The sequence below is a fragment of the Asterias amurensis genome, chromosome 4 (assembly GCF_032118995.1).
Source record: "Asterias amurensis chromosome 4, ASM3211899v1".
Classification (NCBI taxonomy): domain Eukaryota; kingdom Metazoa; phylum Echinodermata; class Asteroidea; order Forcipulatida; family Asteriidae; genus Asterias; species Asterias amurensis.
Window position 1 is genome coordinate 5,317,130 of NC_092651.1, and position 9,451 is coordinate 5,326,580.

Genomic DNA, 9,451 nt, shown 5'->3' on the forward strand with positions numbered 1-9,451 from the left:
GAGATTTCAGGAACATTTTTCCTGTAAATTGCCTTGTGTGACATGGCCTTTACTCTACTCGAGTCAAGTGACAGCGATTCCCACCCTTACTCTACCCAAAGGGACGGCAATTCCCACCCTTACTCTACCCAAAGGGACGGCAATTCCCACCCTTACTCTACCCAAAGGGACGGCAATTCCCACCCTTACTCTACCCAAAGGGACGGCAATTTCCACCCTTACTCTATCCAAAGGGACGGCAATTCCCACCCTTACTCTACCCAAAGGGACGGCAATTCCCACCCTTACTCTACCCAAAGGGACGGCAATTCCCACCCTTACTCTACCCAAAGGGACGGCAATTTCCACCCTTACTCTATCCAAAGGGACGGCAATTCCCACCCTTACTCTATCCAAAGGGACGGCAATTCCCACCCTTACTCTATCCAAAGGGACGGCAATTTCCACCCTTACTCTATCCAAAGGGACGGCAATTCCCACCCTTACTCTACCCAAAGGGACGGCAATTCCCACCCTTACTCTACCCAAAGGGACGGCAATTCCCACCCTTACTCTACCCAAAGGGACGGCAATTCCCACCCTTACTCTACCCAAAGGGACGGCAATTCCCAACTTACTCTACCCAAAGGGACGGCAATTCCCACCCTTACTCTATCCAAAGGGACGGCAATTCCCAACTTACTCTACCCAAAGGGACGGCAATTCCCACCCTTACTCTACCCAAAGGGACGGCAATTCCCACCCTTACTCTACCCAAAGGGACGGCAATTCCCACCCTTACTCTACCCAAAGGGACGGCAATTCCCACCCTTACTCTACCCAAAGGGACGGCAATTCCCACCCTTACTCTACCCAAAGGGACGGCAATGCCCAACTTACTCTACCCAAAGGGACGGCAATTCCCACCCTTACTCTACCCAAAGGGACGGCAATTCCCAACTTACTCTACCCACAGGGACGGCAATTCCCACCCTTACTCTACCCAAAGGGACGGCAATTCCCACCCTTACTCTACCCAAAGGGACGGCAATTCCCAACTTACTCTACCCAAAGGGACGGCAATTCCCACCCTTACTAAAACCCAAAGGGACGGCAATTCCCACCCACTTTTTTTTAATTTTTATTTGTTTTTGTAATGTACAATATGCTTGGTAGTGAATTCATTTATTTAATTAATGTTCGCTTGCAACCGCTACTCATGAAGTTGTGTGTGTGTATGGATTGGGAATAAAGTGAATTGTATGAGTTTAATCGAATTGAATGGCCACTATTTCGTTTTCTTATTCAGTTTTAAAATTGTAAACAAAATTCAAAATTAAATGGTTACTGAATAACTTGTTTGTCATAGAGTGCGGTTACCTCGACAAATGTTAAATAAGACTAAACATATTTACCTGAAATAATTTAATGGTTTGAAAACATCCGGTAAACACACGATTTGAGACAATAAAAGTCACCTTTACAGTCGATTACCCGTTTAAGAAAATTAACTTTGTTTTTTACTAAACAAATTAAAAAAAAATAAAAATAAAAATCCTGAAGCTACATTGTTTTGTTTTTTATCAAAAAATACCTCATTCTTCCATTTATAATAATACCAAAATTGTTCCAATTCCGTTGTGTAGAAAGCATGGATGTGAGGATGAGTTGAATTGCATAACAGGGCATACTGACTTTGACCCCGTACATGTATGCCTGAACAAGGGAGTTCTCAACACGGCGTTTATGCAGTACAGGCAGCAATATGGTGCAGTCAGGCCAGATATCACAGAGAACCAGTAAGTGTACAGTGATTGTACTTGAACATACTTAATACAAATTAAAATAGCGGAAATAAATACTCCCTCCCAAAATAAAGATAAAAAATAGAATGACTTTATAATTATACAATATGAATGCACTTAAACATTTATAAAAACAATTAAAATAAAGTTGTTCATTGGAAGAAGTGAATACTGTAATAAAATGATGAGTCACTTAACAGGCATTTTAGTTAGTGTGTTTTTCCAAGCTCAACAATTATTTTATTCAGCTGTTTTTTTATTTTGCTTTCTGTTTGTTTACAAATTCAGGAAATACAGACACATTGCCTACCGACAACTGGCCAGATGGTGCTGGGGTATTCTGGGCAAAGATATGAGAGTGCCACTTCCCTCCTGTGCTGTCAACAAAATTCGTGAAAAATATCCAACCCCAGAGTACAAAGGCTTTCTAGAAGTGTGACCAAACCACCAAATAATAACAAATAAATAAATATCGAGCGCTTGTATTTTTTCAGTTTCACCACTCCATCAAATGTACTTGCAAATCGGTAATTTCACCAGGTTTGGAACAGTTATCCATACATTTGACACAATTATTTGCCTATGTGTCAGTAAGTGTTTATTATTTTAGATGTGGACAACATGGACGGAGTCTGCTTAATCCAAACTGTGAATACAATCCAATTTGGAACGCCGACTCGTCCAAATGAGCGCTGCAAATAACGCTAGAATCTGTCGGCCCGTAGCATTTTGCTAAGTCAAGTTCACCCTCGCCGTCCAGATTTCCTCAATGCAACATCCTTCAGAAATGTGTGCATGCTCATACCATCTTTACTCGCATTACTACAACCTCCAACAATGCACCTTCCTGGCATTATTAACGTACAACTTTTACTTTTCACAAAAGAGCAAAGCAACAATACAACACGGCTCTATTGGCATGTATTGTGCGTTAGCCTTTGAAACAGCATGGCGGTACATCCGTGGTAACAACGAGTACGACGTGTGTTCCCGACTTGACGTGTCAGGTCATATGATAGTCATGTGACGCTGTGCTTTGTCAAAATCCCCTTATTAGGGGGAGGGACAATGGGGGAACAAAAGACTAACAAAACCGCTCATTTCCCATACCATGGAGGAAATTTCCTTCCTCTGGGGCTCTATGCTCATACATGTCATACTAAGTTCCTTCAATACAGATCCTTCCCATTTTCAAAATAAAAGAGGTTTTTGTTTAGGTTTTTTGGGGGGCTACCGTTGCTCGGAACATGGTATTTAGCTGGCGATATTTATTAATTTTTGTCGTTTTATATACGCTGTTTTAAAAGTTAACCAAAAATGGAGGAACCCTCCAACATTTTGTCCAAGAACATAAATATAAAACAACACAAGTATTTTCTACAAGTATTAAAATCATACAAAGTATAGTAAATTCCTGTATTTAGTTTTTGTAAAAACAAATGTTACACAGTGATTGTGGCACTATGACATGTATGAGGAAAAGGTCCCAACTTCTTAAAATTTTGCCTTACAATGTATTTTATTATGATTGTTTTACAAAATGTTTGATTGCTGCAACAATGCAGCATTCAGACTGCCTTCAGGTTATCTGTCGGCTGAAGGACAGATACCGTCATCCGATAATGAAAGAAGCACTTTCCAGAATAATATCTGCTGCTTTATCTCTCGATATCGGTGCTGATGAAGCTGGCCTGCATCCGCCCTTTGTCTGCAAGCCCTGTGAAGTGATGCTGAAGAAGTGGGGGGGGAAACACCGACAAAAAAAGAAGGCGCCCTGCAACATTGGGTTGGCAACTTTCAACCAGATGTAAAGGGGTCGCTGTTGAAGAGATTGCGGCACAGCTTCTAAATGAATGGGGTACTCTGGCAAGTGACTTCAATCTTGTAGCTTGGCAGGGCTATGACAAGCTACATTGGCAGGGCTATGACAAGCTACATGTAATGAAGATGGGTCCATTGGGTAGGCCAATAATTTATCTGGTGGTTTCTGGTGTTTTGTTTTGGCAAATTGAGGTTGATGGTGTGGTGGTACAACCAACAATTCACAAGGTTTTTTTCGGATGTACCAGAAAAGCTGTCTTGTGAATCAGTCGTCAATACTTTTGATAAGATGTCAACCCTATTGGTTTGTGAGGGCAACAAGTGTGATGAATTCAAGTCGCTTGTAGAGAAGAAGGAAGGGCCAGAGGGGCAAACACCAGTGCGCATTACGGCACACGACAACCTTGTTGGTCAAACTATTCGACATAAGTTTCCCAAACTAATGACCGAGAGTAGAGTCAGGTGTGATGTCTGCATGACTCATCGAGGCGACTTAATGTCCATGGCCAAGCAAGATCGGTCAAAGAAGACAAACAACATGACTGCATGCTCAACCGTTCCCAACATTCAACAGCAAAACAGCTTCAGGAGAAGCTTTTTTTTCTGCAGAAGGAAAGAAGAAATTTGAAATGACGTGGGGTTGCTCTTCAGGAGAAAGTGTCCGAAATGATGATCAGAGAAGCGTTTTGTGTGGCCGAAGAGCAGAGTGACCATCGACCAGGGCTCTGCAGAACATTTTTTGTGGGAGCAACAAAAGGAGGCAGTTGCTAAAGGGAAGCAAATGCGCTGGCATCCAGCAATTATCCGCTAGTGCATTGCACTACAGAGCAAGTCATCAAGCTCTTACAACCTCAATCGGCAGAGTGGGTTTTTTAAGCTTCCTCATCCTAGCACATTACACTCCTACACCCACTTTGCCGATCCAACCACTGGCTTTAACGCTGCAATGCTTGACAGGGTTGTGACAGATAATCACATTCTGTCTTGCCCAGACCATGAAAGAAATGTCTCTTTGCTTTTTGACGAGATGAAGGTGAAGGCGGGTCTGGCGTTTTCCGTGAGGTCTGGAAAAGTGATTGGTTTCACGGATGTGGGAAGTATTGCCAATGAAGTGGCAGATTTCGAAAGGTAATGTCTTGGGGAGATGGAGCCGGTTGTAGCTAGTCACGTTCTTGTTATCATGGTTCGAGGGATATTTAGTGCACTACATGCACCTGTCGGGTACTACCCAAGCACTGGTGTCTCTAGTGACCAGCTTTATCCATGTATGTGGGAGGCCATTGTTTTTTTTGAGTTGGCTGGCTTCAAAGTACGTGCCCTTGTTTCTGATGGGGCGTCACCGAACCGCAAGTTCTATCGACTGCATTCACCTGAGGCAATTATTACTGAGGCCAGCTACTTCACTGCACACCCTTGTGACCCTGACCGTCAGATTTTTTTCATCTGTGATGTTCCTCATTTGATAAAGACAACGTGCACCAACTGGGAGAATTCCGGGTATCACAACAAGACCAAGAGCCTTTGTGTAAGTCCTGTTGTAACCTTTTACTCTTTATAAAGCCAAAACATCTTGATTTTATACTTGCCAACTTAAAACTTAAAAGTGAGTTATTCACAATAAAAAAGAAATTATGCAGCCAGAGGCATTACAACATTGGTACAAAATTACAGTAAAACTTCTTTGAAATAGAAAAGGGATGCAATGAGGGGTTTGGGTACTTTTTTTGCAACACAAAACACAATGTCACAAATTTACATTAAAGGCATTGGACCCTTTCGGTAAACAGTGTTGTCCAAGGCCCACACTTTGTGTACCACAACTTCTATATCAAATAACAAACCTGTGAAAATTTAGGCTCAATCGGTCATCGGAGTCGGGAGAAAACAACGGAAAAACCCACCCTCTGTTTCCGCGCGTTTCGCCGTGTCATGACATGTGTTTCAAATAAATCCGTAATTCTCGTTAACGTGAACTTGCATAGTTTTGCTGTTTTCTCAAAAAGTAAAGCATTTCATGGAATAATATTTGAAGAGAAGTCTTTCACCATTGCCTTCTGTAAACCCTGTAAGTTATTTGTAAATCTGTGAACTTTTTTATTTTTGTCTGAACCGAAAGGGTCCAATGGCTTTAAACTTGCACGGTCTAAGGATAATGGTGGTAGACAACTCTATTCCTTCCTCCCTGGCTAACATTACTCGCTGACGTGCTGTACCCCTGTAGTTTTTTAGAAAACAATGTCACGAAAAGAAGACAAATACTTTAGAAGTTTGTCGAGAAGTTTTCTTAATAATTATTCTGGCTTACCTGTGCTTGTTTCTACTGGGCGACAACAATCACAATTCCAGGAGTCGCATGGGCCTGGAATAGTGTCAGTGGTAAAACCAGCACAATTGTAATGCCACCAGATGATCTGGCATTGTTCCTCTTCGCACGCAATCATCTCCATTGTAGAGGCCTTTCCACAAATGCAGTACTGACAATTATCGACATCGTCTTCAGAAGCCAAGCTGCAATCTGACACCTAATTCAGATCAAGATCACTCTCAGAAATCACGGAAAATCGCTTAGTTCAAAGCCGTAAACAAAGTCATCTTTCCCGTATGCCGCCATTTTGATCAAGACGCGTCTTCAAGGAAATCTTTGTACGCATGCGCAAAACAGCAGATCACATCCGGGTACTTGTAGACCGATGGTGTGTAGGCTCGCTCGAGTCGCGCTAATTGAATCAAGATAGTGCTAGTGGATGTTTACCCACAGCTGTTTTACGACTTCGGCCAGAGGGTCTGATCGTTTGATCTGTGGGTCGTTCGAACTCCTTCTATTCCTTCCTCCATGGTAGTAGCCTATTATTCTTTATTATTAGTATAAACAAATCGGTGGGTGGGAGGGGTGAGTAGATGACCGATGTCGTCAACATTTCAAAAAAAGGAATTTAGTTTAGCACCCCAGTCACTGGGTCTACAGTACAGTTAGCCCCATAAATCGGTCCAATCCACTCCGTATCCTTGGCCCCAGCACCACTGTAAGCTTGGGCGGTTCCTTCGGTTACCCGCTTCTACCCGGTTCCAAATTGAAAACCGGACCGGCGGTTCCACTCTTCTGTGGAACCGGGTACCTGCTTTTGTCGGTTCCGATTTCAAAAGACCGAGTCCCAATTATAAAAGACTCTGTGGAGCCGATCCTGGGACGAACCGGCTCCAGAAATTGAGGCTTGATGTTGAAAACGGTGACCGCAGATACACTGTGCAAAGGCTTCAAGCTGACATAAGCATCAACTATCACATGTGGCTGCATTATTATACAACACACAGTGCACAGATGCATAGGCATATGCTGAGATATACAGAGTCCAAAGTCCAAACAGACACGTTGTGATTGGCTGTCGATATATCCATATTCATAAAAGCTTGTCCCATGCACAAACCACACAGTACTGTATGCATGTCCAGAAGAAAATGAGATCAAGAGTCTGAAAGAAGAGAACTTGAAGCTTCTAGGTGAGATACGAGACTTGAATGAGCTAAACAGAGAACTGAAGGAAAATGTATCTGACCTTGAAACGGAGAGAGGTGTGTTCTTGGTCCTATAAAGCAGGTTTCTCTGGTTGATGGACAAAATAACTCCTCCCAAAAGTTACAAGACCAATTAAAAAAAGGAAGTTGGATATGTGGTTTAGCATCAAAGAAAGTATTTAGTAGAACTAATCTGTAACAAGATAATAAACTTTGGCATTGCTTGAAAAAAATATTACCTCTTTTTATTGTATTGGGTCTGTTAGAATACTTATTGATGCATTGCTGACTGTTAATATGGTGCAAAAACAGTTTTCTAAAACAGAAAGCTGACAGACAATGATTTAAACACACTGAAATTTTAAGATGGTTAAAACAGGTACCAATTACTAAGGTTTTTGATTTTGATTTTGGGTTGGGACCCATTCTGTTGCAAGTGTGCTAATTTTACACCCTGTATATGACCTGTTCCTCTCAAGCACATTCTGCTGCCGTTAACAACAGAGCAGTATCACCTCGCCCAGGACAGTTGGACCGTGATGTTGCCGCAATGCATCAGGTAACATGCAACAACTAACCGATAAACTTCGATAAATTATGCAAACCTGGATTGGATATGATTTCAAATTGTTTACAAGTCGTTATACTCCCCAAAAATATGGGTCTCAACATGTAGATAAAAACAAAAGAAAGTACAAAAGTGAGAGAAACACAAGTTTACAACTATGAAAGTTGTCTCTCTTTTCTTTTCAGACTTATACTTCACATGCACTGCTGTATTGGCTATTTACACATGAAAATTACCGTAAACATTTCAGGCTCCTTGCTTAAAAAATTACATAAACTTATAATCTTAACAGATCTTGACTCAATCGTGAAAAATGTTTCATGTTGATTTTATACTGTGTTTTTATATTTTGTAGATGGTGGAGCTCAGCAAGGGAACATGAATATTTGTGTATGCCATGAATATTTCTGGATCCATGAGGTACAAGAACAAGTCGGCAAGTAGAATGGCAATCTGCATGCTGAATGCATTTTACACCAATGACGAGTTGGGGGCCATGGAAACGCTTAAAATGGTTCCTAAGGTTATCTTGGCAGCTATTTTAGGTAAGCTGTATACATTTAGTATACCACATAGCTTTCCTAAAATGCAAATCATCTAATGTATCAACGGTTTTCAATGATTTCTATTTTAATGCTGCCTCTGTCATGTCTGTCTGGACTCATGCATAGCAAAGTTTCACTTGTATCTTCATAATAGTTGTATGTTTAATTTTGTTTTTAGTTACCATATTTTTATTTCAGCTTTTCCAGTGCAATAACATATTTGTATGCATGTGATGTAGCATTTATATTTTTTCCCTATCTCTCCCCCCCCCCCCTACCCTAACACAGACTTCACACTTCGGCAATTGCTGCAAGATCTGCGGAATAAATAACAAGGCATATGTCGTGTAGGAATCCTACATCCTACACAACTGGTACTCTTCGCGTCACTGTGTTGAGTAATGTGATTAAGTGAGTACCAGCGCTTAGTCTGTGTTCCATGGTTGTCATTAGTTGAAACAACATTGTTGTGACTTGGCTACCATACAACTCTCACGTGGCAACTCGCCATTTTTAACCAGTGATTTCTGCTTTATGACGAACATTTTGTTCTTTTTATGCTCAAATCAGACAGTAATTCTGCTTCTTTTATGCCCAAAGCAGACAGTAATTTCAGCTAATAACAAACGTGTTTTACTTTTTATGCTCAAAACAGCGAGACTACGTTCGCTGGCCGTCTTCTTAGTGTTTTGTGTTGTAATCCCAAGTTTTATAACAGCGAGGCGAGATAATAATACGTTCTCGGCCGTCTTCAAATCAGAGTGTTTTGTGTTCTTAACAGCGAGATTACGTTCCCTGACAGTGTTTTTGTGTTCTTTCTTGTCTGAAGATGTTCAAATGGTAAGCCGTGTGCAGGAAAATAATACTAAACTCAGGAGATACAAAACAACATTGGAAGACGTCTGTTCTTCGTTAGACTTTTTAGACTCTTCAGTATTGTCGGTTAACGAAAAGTTTGGAGTTGTAGTTAGCTAGTTTGGGTTTCAAACTGTTGTTGAATTAATTGATGTTGTTAAAGACTTAGATGAGATTCCATCTGCCGAGTTTATAAGTGACAACTTTTTTTTCTTCTGTTGACGTGTGCAAAGTTGTTTTAAAACTGTTGTCACTACCGGGTGCGTTAATTCCTGTTACGACCAGCATTAGTCATTGTAGCAACATCAGAAGTACTTCGAGTCCCGCTACTACAACTCGTATGCTTAACATTACTAGTACTACTA

The 9,451-nt window shown here is 41.2% G+C and overlaps 1 pseudogene; it reads left to right on the plus strand.

The window, feature by feature from the left end:
- The first annotated feature begins 3,343 nt into the window (after positions 1-3,343).
- Positions 3,344-8,068, plus strand: LOC139935862 (uncharacterized; annotated as a pseudogene).
- The last annotated feature ends 1,383 nt before the right edge of the window (positions 8,069-9,451 follow it).